The sequence below is a fragment of the Saimiri boliviensis genome, chromosome 12, assembly GCF_048565385.1.
Source record: "Saimiri boliviensis isolate mSaiBol1 chromosome 12, mSaiBol1.pri, whole genome shotgun sequence".
Taxonomy (NCBI): domain Eukaryota; kingdom Metazoa; phylum Chordata; class Mammalia; order Primates; family Cebidae; genus Saimiri; species Saimiri boliviensis.
Window position 1 is genome coordinate 111,966,005 of NC_133460.1, and position 23,721 is coordinate 111,989,725.

General features: G+C 45.7%; 1 protein-coding gene across 5 annotated transcripts in view; it reads left to right on the forward strand.

Moving 5' to 3' along the window:
- The window catches only part of PTPRE (protein tyrosine phosphatase receptor type E), a 178,468-nt gene that overhangs the window by 55,990 nt on the left and 98,757 nt on the right, over positions 1-23,721 (forward strand). For 3 of the 5 annotated variants that reach the window (XM_074383084.1, XM_074383085.1, XM_074383088.1), the window contains exon 2: positions 17,547-17,569. The exons of 1 other annotated variant lie outside the window; for it this stretch is intronic. The gene's annotated coding sequence lies outside the window, so the exon portion shown is untranslated. One more of the 5 variants, XM_074383087.1, reaches the window with a different exon arrangement.

Consider the following 23,721-nt stretch of genomic DNA (forward strand, 5'->3'; position numbering starts at 1 on the left):
AAATGTATTTTAGTGGCCAGACATTAGAGGATAACAGTGGCTTAATTTGAGCTACATGTGGAGCTCATTCTGGGTGCAGTGATGGTCTGAGCCTCTGACCCTCATATCTGCCCCGCTCCTGCTAGACAGCATCAGAGATCTGCTGGTGCAGAGTCCAGCCAGTCCCCACCTCTTCCTGGAGCAGGACACTGCACACCAAATTCACTGGTACTACAGCCACAACCAACACCTGGACATGTGCATTTTCCCATCACCTGCCATGCTGGCCCTTTGCCTGACCTCCTCCTAGCCTTAGGTCTGAGGTCCCCAAGGGGGCTGCAAATGCCTCTACAAGGCTTCAGGTCCCCCATAGTAGTTGACAGGTGCTCCCAGCTGAACACAGTTGTGACTCCCATACTCACTGAAAAGGAAATGAATGATAGTAAGCCTGGATCCACCAGATCTCCACTAAGCCTCACAGCAACCCTAAAAAGAGGACAGGCATGTTTATCTTCATTTCATCCATGAGGAAGTGGAAGCTCAAAAAGGTCAGATGCTGCTTCTGGGGTTGATGGGGTTTTCTGCCTCTGGGACCCACCCTGTCTGGGATGGCCAGGGTCCATCCCCCTCAGCAAGTGTGTGGAGCCCTCTGGCGCAACATGGTGCTAGGAATCACCTGACAGTTACTGATTATCTTGTAAAATGGGTCAAGAAGCTGAAGGAAAGATGGGAAGTTTCTCAGGTATCATATATTGACAAATATTACAGCCAAAATACACAGAGGGACACATTCTGGAGAAGGTTGTGGCCATGATGGAGGTCAGCATGTATTGAGCCTGTGATATGTGGCACACATTACCTCATGCACCCCATGTAACCACTGGGTGGCCAGCCACGAACTTAGCCAGGGACTGAGAGGTTTGCTGGGGTGAGGGATTTTAGTGTTAAAACAGGAATGGTCCTAGACAAAGCAAGGTAAGTTAGTCACCCCACCTGACACCCCAAAATTAAGATGGACTTAACTTCATTTTGTAAATAGAAAACCCGTGCCTGGTGGAGCTGAGGTCTGGAACAATACCTGTCAGACCCCAAAGCCATATATTTTGACCCCAGCACCCTTGTCATGGCCGTGAGAAGCAATCCCTCCTGCAATGGAAGTCTCAAGGTCATCCTTACGACCAAGACCTTGAAAAGATTTAGGTGATAAAATGGAGATTCTTAATTCTTTTGAAAAAAATGATTAAAATCAGAAAATTATTTTCAGATAAAGTTTATGCCAAAAGATACAAAGGCTTGCTCTGTGAGAGATAAAGTGTTTTGTGGCAAATAAACAAACACTTCAAGGGTGAAGTGAGGCCGGTAGTCCTGCTCTCTGCCATCCGTTAAGTCTCTCCATGCTCATGGTCGTCTGTTGCCCAGTGTGAAGACTGGTGCGGTCAGATGATATGCTCAGTGTTTCACAGTTGATCATATTTTTTAATTGAGTTTTCAGACAAATTAAATTAATTGATTTGTTTGCTTATTCATGCAGAGTAAAAAACAATACCCACTCTACTCCAAAATAGTAGCTCAAGCTATGTTTTTGCAAATTGATATGGTTTGGCTGTGTCCCCACCCAAATCTCATCCTGACTTGTAGCTCCCATGATACCCAGGTTATGGGAGGGACCCCATGGGAGGTAATTGAATCATGGCAGCAGGTTTTTCCCATGATGTTCTTGTGATAGTAAATAAATTCTCACAAGATTTGATGGTTTCTTAAAGGGCAGTTCCCCTGCACACACTTTTGCCTGCCGCCATGCAAGACGTAACTTTGCTCCTCCTTCACCTTCTGCCACGATCCTGAGGCCTCCCTGGCCATGTTTCAAACTGTGAGTCCATTAAACCTCTTTTTCTTTATAAATTACCCAGCCTCAGGTATTTCGTCATAGCAGTATGAAAATAGACTAACACATAAATTATATTAAAATGCAACATCCTTACAGAAATCTCTGCACCAGTCATAAGCACACAGTTCATTTCTGAACTGTCAAGTGAGCCAGCACCCAGATCAAGGAATGTGACAGGCCTATTCCCTCACAACCCGAGCCTCTTATTGCTCCTCCAGTCCCTTCACGCCTCCCTTCCAGAGGCAACCATTGTCCCCACTTCTGACACTATAGATTAGTTTTGCCTGCTTTTGAATTTTATATAAGCTGGATCATAAGTTATATCAAAATACTGTTTATGTTTATTGAATACCTACTTTGTGCAACGCCTTGCATAGCTGCTCAGTGAATCTAAATGGCTTTGTTTTGAATGCCTCCAGGTTGCTCTATAGATGTGTGTGTGTGTCCCTGGATATAGGTCACAGAGTAGTCTTAGCAGTCAGTCCTCAAAGGCAGGTTCACATGGTGGCCAGCTCACATGCTGTGTGTGCTCAGGAAGGCATTGCTGCCACGTAAATGTCATTTAAATTTGGCATAGCTATGAATTCAACAGGGTAATTTGGTTCTTCTGTTTTTGGAAAGTTCTCTGAATGCTGAAGTCATCTGCACTCCAGCCTCGAGTAAACAAGTCAGGACAATGAAGAGAGGATGTTGCTGTTAGGTTTGGCGTGGGGAGAGGAAGGCGAGGTTCACAAGTCCTCTTGTAAAATGGCTGCCATGTGAAACCTGATGTCCAGTGACGACACGACCACCCAGATAGATCACTGCCTTCCAGCCCAGGGTCCATGAAACACAAACACTTCCTCATTGAGGCCGTCTGGGGAGTTCTACCTCCAATGTCCTGGGAGGTGTCAGCCAGAGCCCAGGCCAGGGGCCTCCCCAACCTCCATTCTGCAGATCGTTCTTTCTTGGGAATGTGTGCTCTTTCCCACACAGAAAGGTTTGAGGCAATTTATGGAAGAAGCATGTATCAGGATGGTTCCTAATTCAGGTGGATTAAGGTATGGACGCTGTCTTCCCACTTGCTTGTCAAATAACTCAACTCCTGACTTCTTTGAACTCCGGGCTTCTAATCTGTGAAGTCAGAATAATAATAGCTGGGTAGTTGTGAGCATTAAATTTAAAAAATATGTTGTGGCAGCACTTTGCATGAGCAGGCCATAGTGTAAATGCCAGTTCCCTTTCCCTGGAGATAAGAAGTGATTGTGACAGTGAAGTTCTGTTTTAAGCTTCCTGGCTGACGAGGCAAAATTGAAACACAATGGTTTACATTGTTCTGGTCTGATTCAAAGAATGTCCCTAATTTTTCAGGAAATGTAAACACTTCCCTGGTGTTACATTCTAACACAACTTTATTTGGTAAGCCTAAATGATTCAGTTAGGGTTTTCAACAATGGTTTTCACCCCCGAAAGATGGAGAATTCTCCTTTCTATTTCCATAGCATGTATCAACCCTTTAAGGAAAAAAATACTAATCTGAGGATATGATAGTACAATACTAAACTCAGAAGAAAAACGCTGTGGAGTTGGAATTGCATTCTGTGGCTCCATTTCTTTCACCGTCTCTTTTTAGTAGACATCTTATAATAATACCAAACATGGAAAGCGCAAGCCTGGAGTGAAAAAGAGAATCCTCCATTCGCTGTGCTCAATGCTGCTGCTGGGCTCGGGACATCGAGAGCGCAGGGGCCGTGAAGACATCCTGGTGCCTTTGCAGGATAGCTGCGAGGATAAAGGAGATGGGCCCGGCATGGTGGATCAAGCCTATAATCCCAGCACTTTGGGAGGCCGAGGTAGGCAGATCATTTGAGGCCAGGAGTTCGAGACCAGCCTGGTCCATATGATGAAACCCTCTCTCTACTAAAAATACAAAAATTAGCTGGGCATGGTGGTGCACACCTGTAATCCCAGCTACTCAGGAGGCTGAGGCACGAGAGTTGCTTGAACCTGGGAGGCGGAGGCTGCAGTGAGCCGAGAACACACTACTGCACTCCATCCTGGGCAATGGAGTGAGACTCTGCATAAAACAGAAAAAAAAAATGGATAAAAGGGATGATGCAGACACGAGCTTTGTGTGTGTTCTTGTCATACCACATGTAAAGGAGACAGTCAGACTAGGAGTCTTTTCTGTTACAAAATTACACATCTGGAGAATCATGGTGAGTGTGAACTCTGGTGAGTGAATTGCTGTGTGAGCTGCTGGCACAGGCCGCTGGTGCTTCATGAAAGAGCCTGTTGGTTCAGGAGCATCTACGGCTTTGCTCCGCGGGCTGCTGGCCGTGGGGACCCTGAGTCCCGAGCTCTTCAGAAACCCTGGTGCTGGGGAGGCGAAGCTGTCTCCTCCTCTCTCCCTTTATACAGAAATTCCAGAATTTGGATTCCTTTGTAACCTCAAGCTGAATGTTCGAAATGCTGAAGCTGAGTTCTTTTTCCATTTTCATATACGTACTTAACCACACAGGTAAAAAAGCCAGTAACCAAGGGCTTTTCCCAGGCCCCTGGTTGGTCTGGGAGTCCAGCCCACATGCCCAGACTCCAGCTGGGAGACACAACAGGGAGGGAGCTTGGGTGGGGACACCCACGACGATGAGGTCCTTGGGGAGCCTGTCCTCCAAGGGCCTCCTGGAACTCAGCTGCTAGCTGCCACCCAAGAGCACCCTCAATCTCAGAAGCTAGCCAATCCAATGGAAGGATGGTAAGGGGTCTTTTCAGTGTAACCACAGCTTTGCAGATGAGAGGGTTGTATTTGCAGAATTAGCTGGAATCAGAGCTCCCAGCCTAGAATGTCCTCCGACCCTCTACCCACTCCACGACTGAATTCCTGTTCTGTGAGGCCAGCTGAGCTCTCCTCCCTCGTTACCTGTCCCCAGGTATAGACCTTCCCCTCATACCATTTAGAACTCATCTGTTGCACTGTTTTGTGTATCCTGAGGCACTACACAGCAGACATTAGATAAACACCTGCTGATCAGTGCATTACATAGCATAGCCACAGATGAAATGATGCCTAAGAACCTCCCACAAAACTCCTGTTTCATTATTTCAAACTCTCAGCACTGATGGTTTGGACTATTCTTTTGTAAATCCTACAATGAGTTAAGTTGGCTAAAGTACGTTCACATTTTCATCATAGCTGCACTCATGAAACAAGAGCACCTGATCTTTTCCCCTTGTTATTACGGAAGATTTTAGGTGGATCATATTCCTATTCATGTCATAGAAATCGTTTATTGGGGAAGGATCGTTTCATTTCAATTATGTTTTGAATGATTAGTCATTTCAAAAATAAACCATCCCTCCAGGTTAAATTATCTGGGACTCATGGTTGGATAGACTTCTGTGTCATTAAAATTAATTGATGTAGCAAAATCAGCTGGAATCATTATCCTGTCCCATATCTGCGGCAGAAGCAGGAAGATGCTCACCGTCTATGCACAGCAGCAGAAGACCCTGCAGAGACCCTGTCCCATGCAGAGACCCTGCCTGTAAGTCTCACCAAACCGAACGTCAGTCGGAGTCTCCATGTGACCTCACTGAGAGCTTCATGTCGTCGTGTGTCCATACAAGGCTAATGTGACCCTCACATTGGGACTGGCACATTTGAACAAACGGTTCACTTCAAACATTCACATCCCAAAAAAGGATCCCAGTGGGCACAGGGAATCCAGCCCAAGACGAAGTATCAGGGAAATGTTGGGAGCATGGGTCTTACCATAGCAGAGCTGGGGGAGGGTGGGGATTGGCATACCCACGGAGGGCGTCTCCGTGTTCCGTGCTTCCACTTCCTGAGGCAGGGAGGGCTCTTCTCAGCTCTCTGCACTGTGGCGATGAGTCGGTGACATGAAGCCTGCCCAGTGTAGTCACTCGGTGCTGCCTTATGGTGCGAGAGCCCTGTGCGCAGTGCCCCGGCCTTGGTGTCCTCGAGGGTACCAGTGTGTTCCGGTTCCTTTAGAGAGTGAGCACTGGGGTAAGGAAGGTCAGATGTGTGCCCATTCCGGCCTGTGGTGAGCATCCGCCCCTCACAAGGCAGTTCCTGGGGAAAGTTCAGAGTGCGCGAATTGCAGTTTAGTTTAAACGGAAGGAGGTTTTTTAGAATCTTGGCAGCTCTAGAAGGAGACTCCCAACTCTCCATTGGCTAGAGAGCCTGGTCAGCAGGCTGGGTGGCTCACTCAGGTAGGTCAGAGGTTCCTGCTGGGATGGCCAGAGCCCCCAGGAGTGCTTTCCCTTAGCACTCTCAGACCTCAAACATCAGACCTCCTGGCAGATTCAGTAGGAGCATTGAGCTTCACGCAGTTTTCCTAAGTTCAACTTCCAGAGCTTTTACCTTTTCAGAGGCCCAGCCTCATCTAGAGACACCCAGCAGAAACCTTTCTTCAGTTTGCTCGTGACTCTGAGATGAGTTTGGGGGCTGGGTGGGAAGATGGCATTTCAGCATCGTAGGCAGGGGGCACATCAGATAAACTGTGCACTTTGAAGGCAGTGGTGCTGCCTGACCAAGAGGGCACCATGGAGAAGGAGGTGTCCTTGCCAGTGCCCTGCCTGTGGTCTGCTGGGCAGTGACCACTTCCCCTGACCGCTGCCTGGGGACTGCTCCTCCACACACAGCCTGTCTCCCAGGAGTCGATTCCTGGCCGGGGCACGAAGGGCCCAGGGTTTTCCTAATGCTGAGGATATGATTGCCCACAGGCATAGAACATGGAATCAGATCTGGCCAGATTGGATTCCTGGCTCAACTTCTTGTTGACCACGTGGCTTCATGCATGTTATTCCATGGTGGCCGTGAGGATCAGACAGGGTCCTGTGTGTAGAGTGTCTAGCATTATGCCCCAAGGACCATTTGGCCTCATAAATGTGATTATTAGGCTACTCTGACCACTGGGCATGTGACTCCACCTATGGCCATCCCAGGTTGCAAACGGTAGCCTTGCTGTCCTTACCAGGGCTTCACCCTCCACTGTTTCCAAGCTCGTCCAAGCTTGTCTGCCCAACATTCTCTCACTGGATCATTACCATGACACCGTGGACATCACTAAGTATCAGTGACCTCATGTGTAGTGGCCACTGAAGCACAGAGAAGTTGGGGGGCTGCCCAAGGACATCCAGTGGGCAGGGATCTGGCTGGAGAGCGCGCGCTGCTCCTCCTCCCTCCCTCGGACTGTGGATTACAGGAGACACCAGCAGCCATGCAGACGGCAGGTGGGAGGCCCGGGGTTCTGCAGACACACAACAGCCTCCTCTGTCACCGGCCTCTAATGTCTCTGCATCACATGGAGCCCTGGGACTGGCCGGCTGTGCCGTGCAGTGGCTCGAGCACATATACTTTGGGATGATTCCTTGAGTTATAAAGAAAGAAAAGAATTTTCCCTGAGAATGATGGATGCACTGCTTAGCGGTGGAAGCGGAGAGCTGACCTTTATAGGTAGACAAAACAGAATGCCCGCCAAACATGGCACTTTATTGTTCCAGAATGGAGCGCTGCATATTTTTGTTATAATGCTGTTTTTGTTTCTAAATGAATACTGCAGTGTTCTTTCATGTGGAGGAGGGATTCATGACTGGTTCACAGAACTTTTTCAGTGGTGGGGAAAAATAGGTGCTTGTCCTCAGCAATGCATATCAAGCCTAGACACATTTCTGTTAGCAGCACAGTGATTTGTGAATTCCCTGACAGCTTACCTTTTATTATGAGCTCTGTGTTTAATGGAGACATTTAGCTTTTCCTCTTCAAGACAATATAATAGATACCCAGGGTATTCTCCGTCCTCTCTCATTTGTTTTAAAGCTAGCCTCTTTTTGGTGCATTTTACAGGGATTCTTATTAAGGAACTAGTTTAAATGGTTCAGGTCAGCCAGTTGCTGTGGGGTGGAGGATAATTAAACCAATAATATTTGCAGATGTTTTGGCAAAGTGACTAGTTGATTGGCAGATTTTTCATTCATCAGCTATTCTAATTTTCAGAATCTTCCTGAGGAATATCTAACAAACGTCTCTGCTCTCAGTAGCATACTCCTGAAAAAAAAAAATCTATCTGTTTTTAGAATAGGTTTCCCCTTTTCTCGTGTTGCTAATAGATTTCTTAGTCTCTCAGTAATATCTTCTGTGTGCTTGTGAAGGATGCAGCACTTTGCGATGGCTCTGCGCCTCCACCCCACCTCTGCCAACGGCAGGGCTTCGCCCGCGCCCCCAAGCCAGGCCCACGGTTGCCCTTACGTTCCTTCCCTTTCCCCATTTCTTGTCTCCAAGGTTTGTGAGTCCTGCCTCCTCGATTGTTAAAAAACTGCCCCTTCACACCAACCCACCACCGGCTTTGAGAACACCTTTTCATCTTGCATCTGGACCACAGGTGTGGCCTCCTTTTTGGTCAGGGATCCACAGCCCACTTACAGCGTGATCCTGTCCCTTGTTCTTCTCTGCAGCCATCATAGTGACCTTTGTGGGGAACAGAACGGGAAGGCCCAGGCTTGCAGACTTTTGCAGCCCTCTTGTGGCTTCAGCCCAAAGCCAAAGGCCTCTGCAGCATTCCGGGCTCTGCCCACTCCACATCCCAGGCTCAAAACAGTGATTTATTAGGTACAGGCCTTATCCTGAGCTCCACGTCAGGTCCTTTCTTCTTTACTAACCCAGCAAGTTAAATATTATTAACTATTTCGCAGATGAAGAAACTTAAGCTCAAAACCATTAAGTGACTCGTTCCAAGGTCAAAGCCAGAATCCAACTTATTTGCCACTTCTAGAATGTTCCATATACTCTCGGGATTCCTTGCTTTTGTTCATGTGTTTTGCCTGGGCATTTTCTTCTTGAGAAAGATGCCGTAACTTCGGCCAAACACAGGTTAGTGTTCTGCTTCTGTCTTTCATGGTGCCCGGGCTTGCCACGATCTAGCACTGCTCACACCTGCATTTTGGTCATCTGTTTGTAGGCCCGTCCTCTGGACTTTGTTTAGGGTAAAGAGACTGAGGTTCTGTCCATGCATTTTTTTTTTTTTTGAGACAATGTTTCACTCTTGTCGCCCAGGCTGGAGTGCAATGACGCGATCTCAGCTCACCACAACCTCCGCTTCCCAGGTTCAAGTGATTCTCCTACCTCAGCCTCCCAAGTAGCTGGAACTACAGCCACGTGCCACCACACCCAGCTAATTTGTTGTATTTTTAGTAGAGACGAGGTTACACAGTGTGAGCCAGTACGGTCTCGATCTCCTGACTACGTGATCCACTTGCCTCAGCCTCTCAAAGGCTGGGATTACAGCCACGTATTTTTTTTTTTAATCTTGAAATCCTCAGCACTTGGCACAGAACTAGCACATAATAGATGCTCACTAATGTTAAGCGGCTGGTTTAGCATATTGATTTTCTCATCCAACCAGTATTTGATGAGTTTCTGGTACATGCACAGAATTTTTCATACACTAAAGATGCTCAAGCTAGAGATAACAGGGTTTCTATTCAGAAAGCACCAACTTAGCCATGAGTGCTCCATCTTTGGGGGAGGGTCTGCACCTGCCTTTGTCGTCTGTAAAGTGTGGATCACTCCTGTCCACCTCATAGGGCAGCTGAAATAGCAGCAAACGTCCTTCACATTAATCCGGAATCCTACTGTACTGTGTTGTTGTGGAGACGCTGTGAGGACACAGACAGACAGAAGGTGGGCAGGGAACAGCTGGACACCAGGAAGGATACCACCAGGACGGCCTGGAGGGCTCAGAAAAGATGACAAGGAGAGAGTAGGACTTGACCTACTGGGTCAGGTGGTGTCTGGCGGGTTTGGATGAGACTGAGGCTTTGTGGGGCAGGAAGCAGCATGAGGGAAGCAGGGAGCCCCATGAGACACGGCTGTGGGAGTGGCGGCCTCTAGAAGGTGGATCACCATGGATCTGATGCTCACCCTCGGAGCTTCCAAACCCTGCTGAGCAATCCGGAAGGCTATTTACCAACACTCTCTCCTCTTCTTATCCATGCCGAGCTCATCGACAAACATGCTGTTTCCCTTATTCGTGAACAATCATCATTATTACAGGTATTGATCGACTTATGACCTATGCAACTTACGACCATTCGACTTTACGACCACAATCGCCAGCGACCAATAAAATGTTTCCTACATGTTTATATATTTTGATATGTTTTGCAATTGGGAAAATGTTTCCTGTGGTATTTTTTACACCTGTGTAATTTTGTATGTTTTGCAAATATTAAACCAGTTGTACTGGTAATGCAGTGTTTTACTTAAACCTGACGAATGTAAAAATAAGAAACAAAATGGTGTAGAGATGATGCAAATGGCATAAAATGAACAAAGAAAATTATGCTATATAACAATAATGAAGGAAAATTATGATAAAATATGACTTAAAGATTTTTATAACGTCATTTCACAGTACTGTACATATAGCCTACTCAACTTACGACCAAATCGTGTTACGACCGGTCTGTCGGAACCAATCGTGGTCGTAAGTCGAGAACTAGCTGTATTTCATAATAAAATGATGCTTCTGAATAGTTATTTAATGCCACACCTCATCCATTCTTCCTTGGTGAGCACTGCTTTGCCCTGGCCTCTGGCTGCAGGTCACTGTGGACAGCTGAGTGTCAAGATTGTCACCACCCAGGCCCGTCACACACCTGTTTAGCCTCATCGTAGACCTAGGGTCCCCTGGTGAAAGGCAGATGTGTTTCCAATTGGCAATCTAAAAAAGAAAACCTGCAAACCCTGATTGAACATATCTGAGTATTAGAGATCAATCATTTTCTCTGGGGCTCACTGAACAGGAATTAGCTCAAGAAAAACATCTTTAGCGTGTTCAGTTGCCATTAGCATCAGGCACCCAGCAAGCCTGTCCTGAGTATATTTCACAGTCTGAGCTCGATTCAAGGAGCGAAGGAGGTAGAGGGGGATTAAACAGGCCTTGTTGTTTGAGGACTTCTCCTCTGGGTTCCACTGTGCTGCCCAGTGTGAGGAGTACTTGTGGCAAGCCACCCTATATCTCTGATCTCAGTTCCCCCTCTGCAAAGTGGGTCTAATAACAAACTCCTCCTATGAGTATTGAGAGGATGCAGCAATCCCTGTTGGGTGCTTTGCGGGGAGTCTGGCATGCAATTCCTGTCCTTACAGTGGCTGTTTCTTCTCCAAAGGTCTTCTCTTGGTGGCAGTTAATGCCATCCCTGTCCTCAAACACTAAAGCCCCTGCTAAGAAGCTACTCATTGGGCAAATATTTGTTTAAAAAACATGACAGTGACTATCACTATCTGAGAAGTGTCCATGCCCAGCCCCAGGAGGTGGGCAAAGCCATAGCTGTCCCCTCGGGAGCTTGGAGGGCACTCCTACACCCCGGAGGGAGCCTGGAATCAAATTGCCGTGTTTCCAATTTGATGTTGGTAATAATGGCATAGACAGACGAGGCAGTGTGGAAACCAGCAGACACTTGTACTTGCAAAGGAGGATTTGTCTGGCTTTGCAATTTGCATGTTTCCTAACCCAAAGAGGGTGCCTCAACCATGGAGTAATTAGAAAGGTGCTGTTTTGTATGCCTTAGTCGGGGGAGGAAGGAGCTTGAGAGGCAGGCAGGGACGCACGTGGATCTTAGCTGAGCAGCTGCCCATGAATAATTTCTAAAAGTTGCCAAATATTTAGAAGTCCCACTCATCTGTCACAGACTGGCAAAGAGGATGGTTGAGAAAAATGGGTCTTTTTTTTTCCCCCAGCCTTAGCAACATTGTTTTAAAGACTTCATCTCCTTTTCAAGGTGGTTTGAGACTGTTGGGTAGACAGGATAAGATTCTACTCAACTCCTGCGTTTCAGGGAGGGCTCCCTCCCCCGAGTTCGGTAGCTCCTTCTGTCCTGACTTTCATGCATTAGAAAATACAGACATTAACAGCTTTACTGTTGCCCGGAAGGTAAACAAGGAAACTGTGAGTATGACATCAGTGCAAATCTGAAGCCTAGATGATTCAGAGACATGTTGCCTCCTTCCATCATTTGAATTACCCACTGGAAGCCCAGTGAAGTTGTCTGATAGCATGCAAGAGACAGCTACAGGGGCCGTGGCTGCAGGTCCATCCATTCGTGCTGCACTTAGTTCAAGTGATGAGGTCTTTGGTTCTTGTTGTTGTTTGTTTGTTTTATGGTTTGTTTTTGCTGTTGTTGCTGTTTTGAGACAGAATTACTCTCTTGCCCCAGCCGGAGTGCAATGGTGCGATCTCGGCTCACCACAACCTCTTCCTCCCAGATTCAAGTGATTCTCCTGCCTCAGCCTCCCAAATAGCTGGGACTACAACAGGCATGTGCCACCACACCCAGCTAATTTTGTATTTTTAGCAGAAACGGGGTTTCTCCATGTTGGTAAGGTTGGTCTCAAACTCCTGACCTCAGGTGATCTGCCCACCTTGGCCTCCCAAAGTGCTGGCATTACAGGCGTGAGCCACTGTGCCGGGCCCTGTCATTTGTTTCTTTTTCTTTGGAGTAATGATCCTGCTCTTTGCCAGTCCGTCTGAAGTGATGGTTGTGCTCATTGTGATTGAGTGTTGTTGTGACTGACGGTGAATGACAGTTCTTGCTACCCCAGTGCTCTAATTGATCAGGACAACTCAGGGGAAAAAAACTGGAGTCCAAGAGAAGGAAGTCGGGACGGAAGAACTTGGCTCTGGGGGCTGGTCATTCACAGCGAGATGGATTCAAGGTCAATGTCTCTGTCATTTAACGGCATGGAGTTTTATTCTTGTATCTTTCTTTATAAGATTGTAATCCCTCACAAAAAGTTCACATTTCAGATATACATGTAGGAACAGGTACGTAAACATTTTTAAATAAAATGTAAATGCACATCCAAAAAATTCTTCGAGGTTGCTACTCAGTTAAAAGAGTAGCTTGTAGACACACGTGCTATGCAAGCCACTCAGCAACCTACCTTCTGCCCACTCGAATGCTGATGGTGCTTTAGGCCAAGGGTGTGTGTAAAAGGCATTTTACTTTTGTCTGAGTCTGGAACGATTGGCCAGTTCTGTTGAGCTCAGAAGTAATTTGAATGTTTCTCTTAAATTAAATAGTTCCAAGGGACTGATTCTGAATGCTGTAGTTTTATTTTCTTCTTTGCAATGTTAGGATTCACAATAACCTCTCTCGGTCTTTCTATATCTTGTGCGTAATTGGGACCTAGCCCAGCAGGCTGGCCACTTCCTGTGGGCACACTCACTGGTCTGACCTTGCCTGCCCCTGCCCCCCTTCTTAAGGGTGGATTTCCCCTGTTCCAATGTTGTCACCCTGCCTTTTTCCCAGGGCCTTGTCTGGCTTCCTCCCTGCCTCTGTTTCCTGGAAGCAGAGTGGCTGCAGCTGTGGGCTCCAGGGACTCACCAGCCAAAGCTCCAGCTCTGTGGCCAGGCTGGTCAGGCTGTCCAGGCCTCTGTGGGCCAGGCCACTCCCAAAGACTCATTTCTCCCACAGTAAACATATGGCCATCGCCGGCCTTCCTTTCTGGAGCAGAGAACGTGGTACAGCACTTCCCAGGACTGTAAGGATTTTAAGGAATAATCCAGAATCATTATTGCCATCCACAGAACACCTTTCTTACATCATTCCTATACAGTGGAATTACAGCTTCACTGGGAGGAAGGAGATATAGCCAAAAAAAAAACAAAAACAAAAAAACAAAAACAAGCAGACAAGACTGGGCATAGTGGCTCATGCCTGTAATGCTGTAATGCCAGCACTTTGGGAGGCCAAGGCAGCCGAATCACTTGAGCCCAGAAATTTGAGACCAGTCTGGGCAACCTCAGGAGACGCTGTCTCTACAAAAAATACAAAATTAGTGGGATGTGGTGGCATACACCTGTAGTCCCAGCTACTCAGGGTAGGGGGTGGCTGAGGTAGAAAGACTGCTTGAGCCCAGGAGATCAAGGCTACAGTGAGATATGATCATGCCGCTGAACTCCAGCCGGGCTATAGAGTGGGACCTTCTCTCAATTTAAGAAAAAATAAATAAAACAAGGAGACAAACAGATATTGCAATGTAGGGTGGCTTCCCCCGGGAGGCCTAGCCAGGAGTGGGCTCAGCAGCCCTGGGTCAGCATCCCTGCAGCCCTGCCTGTTCACTCTGTGATGCTGGTCCAGAGCCTCACCAAGCCACAGTGTCCTCATCTTTAAAGTGGGTCTCACAGGCCAGGCATGATGACTCATGCCTGTAATCCCAGCGCTTTGGGAGGCTGCAGTGGGTGCATCACTTGAGGTCAGGATTTCGAGACCAGCCCAGTCCACATGACGAAACTCCATCTCTACTAAATATACCAAGATTAGCCAGGCATGGTCGCAGGTGCCTGTAATCCCAGCTACTCAGGAGGCTGAGGCAGGAGAATCTCTTGAACCTGGGAAGTGGAGGCTGCAGTGAGCCGAGATCTCGTCACTGCACTCCAGCCTGGGCAACAAAGCAAGACTCCATCTCAAAAAATAATAAATCAATAAAAATAATAAAGTGGGTCTTGCCTTACCTAAGAGGATAGTTGTTAGACGTGGGAGAGACCCCCACGGTACTCCACAGCCCAATAAATCTAAGATTATCTCTCTTCCCCCCTGCTGAGGACAATGCCATTTAAGATAACGACAGGAAGATTTCCGGTGAGTGGGCGGATGTTGTGTCAGCTTCTCACTGACCCTACTTCTTGGATCTGTCTGCTCAAACCAACTTCCCTAACCCCTAGCTTTTAAATGTGCCCCTTTCACGTTTTCAAACCTATTGCTCAATATTCCAGTAGCCATCTGCATCACAGCGTTGGCCTAATGGAAGTCTTCACTTGGTAAAGGTTTACTTTAGAGAACATTATGATTGGTTTTTGCTCTGATTCTTTAAGACACTGATAATTGTGGTTTCATACTATCATGTGTGAGCCACAAACCATAAAATCCATGATCTATTTGTAGTACAAAAATTACCAGAATGTGGTAGTGCACACCTATAGTCCCAGCTACTCAGGAGGCTGAGGCAGGACTGTCTGAGCCCAGGAGGTTGAGGCTGCAGTGAGCCATGATGCACCACTGCACAATAAGGCAAGAGTTCCATGTGTTCTTGCCCTGTTTTTTAAAAAATTAGCTCCAAGTTTAACTTCAAATTATGATTTGCATTTAATTGGGGTTGTCAATTGTGCAGTCACTGACAAAGTGTCAACAGGTTCTACCCCAGACTGGTCTTTTCCCATGTGTCTTTAGTCTGGTTTGACCCAAGCCTACTGCCCCTGTCTGCAGCCCTGCTCCAGAAGCTTCTGCATAGCATTGGGTTTTATTTCACATTAAAAGGAATCGGCATTGCATTGGAAAATAGGTTTGATCATTTCTATCAATTCTCTTGAGATATTGGAGGTATAACTTCCATTCCTGGCTTCTTCTTGTGCTTGGCCCCAGTTAAACACCATGGGTCACTCTTTTTAGTGTCTTTTCTGGTTCATTTTGGGGAGTGGAAAGGATGGACTCTTGTAACAAGTTATTCTTACCAAAAAGCAGTTTCCCTATCTGCAGTGATCCTCAAGTAATCATTTCTTGCCCCAAACCTGATGCACTCTCAATCCCCTGCCATTGTGCTTTATGTTATACTGGGCTCCACTGCACCCTGGAAACCCTCTGTGCCTTTACGTTACTCAACAGATTTCCCCCCTTGTTTTATATAGCTGCCCCAGTAGATGCTTTGGCATTATATAGACTGTCTTTTAAATTTTATTTATAATTGCCGTTAGTATATACAAATCTTTCTTTTTTTTTTTTATTAGCAACTTTGCACCTTGGGCCCTTAACTCACATATTTCCTCTAGTGGCTATTTTTGAATCCTTTGGGATTTTCTACATAGACAATTATGTCATCTGGGAATAAAGTTGTATTTATTTTTTCTTTTCAATGCTTATGTCTTTTAATTCTTTTCCCTAACTTATTGCATTGGCTATGATTTCCAGGACAATGTTAAATAGGAGGGGGACAAATCCTTGCTTTGTTCCCAGTACTTGGGGTGGGGGAGTGGTATTAAGGCTTTCATCATTAAGAATAATTTCAGCTGTAGATTTGCCTAAATAGACTTAAAATTCCTTAGCAACCAGAAATATTTTTTCTGCTTCTTGGGCTTCAAACTTACTTCATGGGTTAACTTTTAAATGTATGACAATGTAACAATTTATAACAACTTGTAATTGTGTGCTGTAGCATCTTTATTTGATTTGATTAAAATATCTAGTTTTGTCAGGACTAAGATAGCAAATAGTCCATTTTAGTGGGAAACATCATGTACTTCATTCATGATCTGAAAATAGTGACAATTAAAAAACACGCTTCCACCCTTCAGCGGTGCAGACATGCAGTGATGACTGAGCAAGGTCTTATGCACAGGTAGATAGTAGCCTGATCAATAATCCCAGTGTGAGGCTGCCATGCTGGCCACTCAGAGCAGAACAGGTGAGCTAAGTCCATCCACTGAGGAATGGGACAATGAAATGTGATATATCCATGTAATGGAATATTATTCAGCCATTAAAAGGGATGAAATATGGTAGATGCTACAAAAGGATGAATCTCAAAAACATAATGCTATTATAAGTGAAAGAAGCCCATCACAGAAGGCCACATATAGTATGAATCCATTCATATGAAATACCCAAAATAGGCAAATCATAAAGACAGAAAGTAGATTGATGTTATCAAGGGATGGGGACAGGATGGAGCTTGGGAGCTAGTGAGCTAACAGTGGGCATGGAGTCTGTTTTTGAATAATAAAAATATTCTAATATTAGATTACACTGATGGTTTCAAGCTGGGGGAATATGCTAAAAACTATTGAATTGTACACTTTAAACAAGTAAACTTTATGATATGAAAATTATATTTCAATCAAATTAAAAAAGAAAAAACGGAACATGAGAGCTAAATTAATGGAAGGCTGGGCATGGTGGCTTATGCCTGAAATCCCAGCACTTTGGGATGCCAAGGTGGGCAGATCACTTGCGGCCAGGAGTTCGAGACCAGTATGGCCAACATGGTGAAACCCCATCTCTACTAAAAATATAAAAATTAGCCAGGCATGTACTTGTACTTCCAGCTACTCAGGAGGCTGAGGCAGGAGAATCACTTGAACCGTAAGGTGAAGGTTGCAGTGAGCTGAGATTGCGCCGCTAAACTCCAGCCTGAGGGACAGAGCAAGGCTCTGTTTAAAAAAAAAAAAAAAAAAAAAAAAAAAAAAATTTTAATTAATTAATGGGAATGATCAAGCTAGATAATGATTAAACTAGAAAGCTGGGGAAAGGGAGCCACTCCAGACCGGGCTGTAAAAGGCTCTTCTGAGGGGAGGATGGGCTACAGGAACTACTTCCAAAGGAGGGAACCCTAGAGACCACAGCAGAGGCAGCTGACTGATGCGGCATCTTGGGAGCTAGGTTGGTGGCCACACCCCACTGTCAACTGACCATTAGAGGTTGTATTAAAGTTTGGGGTAGGACATGGTTAAAAGTGGGTGATTGCAGCGTAAAGAAGTAGAATCTAGATAAAGAGGTCTCCAGGAGACCCTGAACAATGAAGCAAAAATGGGATATTCAACTAGTGCTGTCCCAGGGAAATGGCTAGAATTAGCAGCCAACTCCTGTTAACCAGAAAACTAACTTTTTTTTCTTCTTTCTTTTTCAGACTATAGCCTTCACTTTCCCTCGGTGAGTACAAAACTTTTTAAAAATTACTTCTGATGTACAGATAACTAGCTTAAAATAATATGTGGGATTTAATTATCAGAGGAGCATTGTTTTCTTGATAAAGAAAGCCATATAGTCAGCGTGTTATATTTGAATTTTATGCCTTACCTTGCTTGAACAGACTTATATCACACTTTTTTGCTACATCGTGTGTGTGTGTGTGTGTGTGTGTGTTTGAAACTTGGCTCAGCTGCTCAGTCTCCTGAAACGTATTGTTGAGGACACAATTTCTACACACTTTCCTTTCACCGCCTTGTCGTTGCTTTTGAAAGGGCCTAGCCTTATCTCAGTGGCACACATCCGACCACTGCTAGGAGCACAGGGGCATGTATCTGCATTGATGGCAACCGCTTCTTAAATTGATCTGTGCTAGGGAACACTGCTGAAAAGGAGCTTCCCCGGATTGCTCTCTCGGTAAAAGCAGTGTTGGGGTGTCACATAATGATACGTTTTTTGGGTCCAGGCAGTGGCAAAATTCCATGGCCTTGATGTCCTTAGAAAAAGAAAGCTTTAAACAACATAGCCCTTTTGCAGTCTACTTAATCAGTTTAATGCTGTTAAGTTTCCTAAGCAAATCAAAGGAAGAAAATCTAAGTGCTTTCTTGGTGGCTGCAGCATGCGGGCCAGAGGAACATGGACTTCTGGGTGTGCTTGCTTTCAGTGGGCACCATGATGCCGGCCACCAGGAAGCCGTTTTTCCTAAATGTATTGCCTTGTTTGAAAGGCACTGACTCCGTTCTGGAATCATTTTCAGGTCAATGGATCAATTATTGTGCCCTGGCTGGCCCTCTCTTTCAGGCAGGGTGCCTTTCGTGGCATTGTTCCATCTGGGCATAAATCCTTACGGTCGTTTCTTGGTGTGATCAAACATGTTTTGACTCTGTGGATTGTTTCCTTCTTTCTTAAAAGTAATGATTGATAATGCTAGAGAAGAGGGACGCCTTCATTTGCCACCTACTAAGTTAATTTTGTTGTCCATGTTCTCTGTTGCTTCATTATAAGACGTTGTTGATTCTGAATGGTGAACTCTTCTTGAGTAAATGTCAGCAGTGGGATCAAAGAGAAGGATCGTTACTGGAATCATATTTGTGGGATGGAGAATTAACTATAAGAAATCTGCAATCCCTTATTGCCTCAGAATCCCATACAAGGGGTGTTGGCTGGTCAATATTGGTTTGAATGCATGTTAAACATGGCTCTCCTCAAAAGCAATGAGTTGTGTGCTTTATCAAATGTGAATGTGCCTACTGCTCTGGAATGAAACATTTGAGTGTCAGACCCCATAGACACATCTCCTTTTCAAACGCAGGGCACAGATTATGATCTGTTACAAGTGTGTGTCCTTTGTACCCCTTCCCTCTCCACTCAGTACTGGCTCCTCTCCACCCCATTTTACCTTCTGCCGCTTCCAAAATTTCCTAGCACCCCCCCACACCCCAAGTTGACTTGCTGCCGGTCCATAAGTCAGCAGCTCCCGCAGCTGAGTGATTCTGTGGCAGGTGCTTCCGGGGGCTCCTCCACCTCTTGGCATTGTCTCAGAACCGGCAAGAGATTCAGAAGTGGGTGCCCCACCCAAAGGTCACTGAGTACGTGTCCAGGAGCTGACTTCCTGCCCTTTCTGCATTCACCATGGGTTGGCAGCCAGAGTGGCTTCAGGGGGCACCTCCCGCTTCCCGGCCCCATCCTTTGCCTCCATTTCAGTGGGAAAGTGAAGCTCTACTTCAGGAAGATGCTGAGTTCCTAGATTAAGGGTACTTCTGATTCCAGAAATCTTTTTCTCGACATGAAGAAAGAGTTTTTGAAGCCTGGGTCTCCTATCTGTGCTGCCTTGTCTGCTGCCTTCGTTTGTGACCTGCCCACGGGGCCACTGATATGCTTTTGCTCTGTGTCCCCACCGAAATCTCCTCTAGAATTGTACCTGGTAATTCCCATGTGTTGTGAGAGGGACCTGGTGGGAAATCATTGCATCATGGGAGCAGTTTCCCCCATACTGTTCTCATGGTGGTAAATAAGTCTCACGAGATTATGATGGTTTTTTTAAGAAGTTTTCACTTTCGCTTCTTCCTCATTCTCTTGTCTGCGCCATGTGAGATGTGCCTTTCACCTTCCACCACAATTGTGAAACCTCCCCATCCACAGGGAGCTGTGAGTCCAATAAGCCTCTTTCTTTTGTAAATTTCCCAGTCTTGGGTATGTCTTTATCAGCATCATGAAAATGAACTAATACAGCTGCCAAAGTAGAATACCAGACTGGTCTACGAGCCTGTTGCATTTTTTCCACTAAGCATTTAAAACTCGTGCAGAGCTTCAGGATATCTATTAATGGAAGGGAACTTATTTCTCACTTGTGGGATTCAGAGACATGCTTTTGAGTCAGTTAGAACTAAAAAGATAGGCCACCTTGGTCAGGACGAGTAAGCCCCCTAAGGCTGGAGATGGTGCCATAGGCACCACCCACACTGGCCAGCTGACTGCAGAGGAGCCTAGCCACACGTGCTGGATGAGCACGTCAGCCTGTGTGAGCCTTCTTTTCTCTCATCTATCGATCACTTCCTAGAATGTGATGCGACATTTAAGTGTGATGACCCAAGGCAAGCATTTAATAAAAGCTAGCTATGGGCTAGGCACAGTGGCTCACGCCTATAATCCCAGCACTTTGGATGGCCGAGACAGGTGGATCACTTGAGATCAGAAGTTCAAGACCAACCTCGTCAACATGGTGAAACCATCTGTTCTAAAAATACAAAAATTCGCCAGGCGGTTATGGCATGCGCCTGTAATCCCAGCTACTTGGGAGGCTGAGGCAGGAGAATTGCTTGAGCCTGGGAGGTGGAGGCTGCAGTGAGCAGAGATTGTACCACCATACTCCAACCTGGGTGACAGAGACCCTGTCTCAAAAAAATAAAAATAAAAATAAATTAAAGCTAGCTATGGTTATCACTTCTACTTTTATTATGATCATCATCACAGATTCATGGCAACTGTTTTCAGCTTTTAAAAAAGGCATTTAACTGGATTCTAACATATATGCTGGTACTATAGTGGGTAATCAAAAGGAGTTCCCTTTACTAGCAGTAATCCAATTTTTCACTTAAAAAATATATTAATATTTGACATCCAGGCCAGGCACGGTGGCTCACACCGGTAATCCCAGCACTTTGTGAGGCCAAGGTGGGAGGATCACCTGAGGTCAGGAGTTCAAGACCAGCCCGGCCAACATGGTGAAACCCTGTTTCTACTGAAAATACAAAAATTAGCCAGGTATGGTGGCTGGTACCTGTAATCTAAGCTACTTGAAAGGCTGAGGCATGAGAATTGCTTAAACCTGGGAGGTAGAGGTTGCAGTGAGCCAAGATTTCACCACTGCACTCTAGCCTGTGCGAAAGAGCGAGACTCTGTCTCAAAAAAAAAAAAAAAAAAAAAAAAATTGACATCCAAAAAAATGAGTCATGGCTTTTTTCCTGTTAAACTGAATTAGGAGGGGTCTCTTGAGTGGAGTCACTCATTCCCATGCTTTCCTTTCCTTTTTCTTTGTCTTTAACAATAGATTTGTGAAAATAACACCATATTTCATATCAATGATCCAATATGACCAAAGTTCCTTCAGCTGGAGAATGCTTGTAGCTCTGTGGGTCTCTTGCATAGTGTTTAATGCAATGGAATTTCAGAATTAAGAATTTATAGAAGACATATAATTAAGGTTTAAATATTTTCTCCAGACTGTTTGAGGTCTTACATTGTTATACCTAAGGTTATCTACTAGTAAGTAAAATTAAATGATACTTAAATGATACCGTAACTCGACTGTTTCTCTTTGGTTCATGGAAATACCCAAGGAATAAAAGAAAACGAAATTAAAGTGTGCATATTCAGCAACTGTGAGTTTCCATTTTAAATGTACTCAGGCTTCCCTTCCCTTGCTTGCTCTTCTTTAGTAATCTCTGTTTCCTCCTCTGGCACTTTTAAGAAGTATGATTTTTTTCTCTTCTGACTCATTTGTGTTTCTTGATGTTGATTTGAACAGCTACCATGACAGAAAAAAAAAAAAATCTGTTGGTTTTAAAATAAAGTTCAGGGTTCTCACAGGCAGAGGGACCACTCCAAGCTCGCTTCTGGCTGGACCACTGGGGTGATGTTTCCAGCAGGGCAGAAGCTGCATGCCCTGGGCCAGCCTTCGGCGTCCCAGAAAGAAGTGAGAAGCCTGGTGGGCAGAGCGCATAAAAAAATCAAAACTTTCTCAGACGTGTGATTCCTGTTTCCCTTCTTCATCCCATACTTGGGTTTTTTATTAGCACCAATGGATTCCACAAGTTTCTACCCGAGCCACAGTGACAAGTTATTCTCCCAGTGACTGAATTAGAAGCTGACAGTAATTTGGAAGAATGCCTTCGGATCTGACGTGACAAACAGATGAATCCTTCATTTATTTCCATTTCCATTCCTCCCTCCCCCCAGAAAAGTTTCCGCATTCTTTCAAGAAGTGGTTCCTAAAAGAGCCTAGTGGGTAATCCTTCGTCACAGAGCAAAGCATGGGCGTTCATCAGTCAGTTTCCCCTAAGAGGAAATAGGAACACAGATTTCCTATATAAATTCATGTTTCGTCAGTGTGTTCACAGCAGACCGAGTTCAGAGTTGGAGTTCTTCTAGAAATCCTTTCTCAGCTGGCAGGGAAACATGGATTTTCCAAGGCCAGGATGGTTTCCCAGCGTCTTCCCAGGAAGACAAGAGGTAACGGGGAGCTCAGAGGGGCCTTTCTTGTCGCTTTGGATTTGTCTGATGGTTGCTTCCAATAGCATTTCTAAAGTATCTAAAAATCAGGCTAAAGAATAGTATCAGGAAGCATCATTAAGTGAAAATTTGGCAAGCCTCTTAGTTGCCTTTACCCAGCTCTGTGCAGGAAAACCGGGATCTTTGCGTCAGGAATGCATGTCCCGTCCGCCATGCTTCAGTCAGTACTACACTGGGATGGCACAGAAGGATTGTCTGCTTGGGCCTGGTGGGTTGTCAGACAGCCAGGAACCCAAGGTGAGTTTTGCCTTGTTAGAAAGACAGTCTCTAACAATTGCTGGGGCCATGGGCCGGCGCAATGACGTGGGAAAATCCCACCCACTGTAAACTGGACATTTTCGATCTTTGTAATCAAAACTGCCCTCTTCGTTTTTCTTAACAATTAGATTTGTGAAGTGGCATTTTAATTAAAAGTGACACACAGAGCGAGCGTGAGGAACCTGGACTGCAGGACAATGAGCTGGTCTTCAAGGACCTTGTCTTCAGGCTCCGGAGGCCTGTGTGTAAGGGTTTCCTGCCTGTGCAGTTCATGCTGCAGAAGCAGGTGATATTGTCGGCTGTGGATGCATACCAACTGCCTAAGGGGTGGCATCATTCATATCAGGAGAAAGAAGACAAGAAATGTATAGACCCTTTTGGGTGTGTGAGTTACAGAGAGATTTCTCAGACCAAGCAGTGCATCAGGATGAGGTCGAATGCCAAACGCAAGGACCGCGAGTGCATCAGTCCTACCTGATACAGGAACTCACCCTTCACTGCAGCTGCATCCCCTGGGGATGGCCCCCTGTGAATTGAGCAACAGGAGGGGAGATCACATGCTGCTCAAAAATGAACATTTGCAATTACTTTTTTTTTTTTTTTTTTTTTTGAGACTGAGTCTCGCTCTGTCACCCAAGCTGGAGTTCAGTCACACAATCTCAGCTCACTGCAACCTCTGCCTCCTGGGTTCAAGCGGTTCTCCTGCCTTGGCCTCCCAAACGGCTAGAATTATAGACACCCGCCACTAGGCCCAGCTAATTTTTGTGTTTTCAGTAGAGACAGGGTTTTGCCATATTGGCCAGGCTGGTCTCGAACTCCTGACCTCAGGTGATTCGCCCACCTCAGACTCCCAAAGTGCTGGGATGACAGGCGTGAGCCACCTAGCCCGGCCTGCGGTGACTTTTTAAAGCTGCTTAGGATGTATGGACATAAAGATGGAAACAACAGACATGGGGAAGTCCAAAAGGAAGGAGGGAGGGAAGAGAGCACGTAACAAACCTGCATGTGTATCTCCAATCTACAATCACATTTTTAAAAACTGCTTATTATGATGCAGAGTTTGGTAA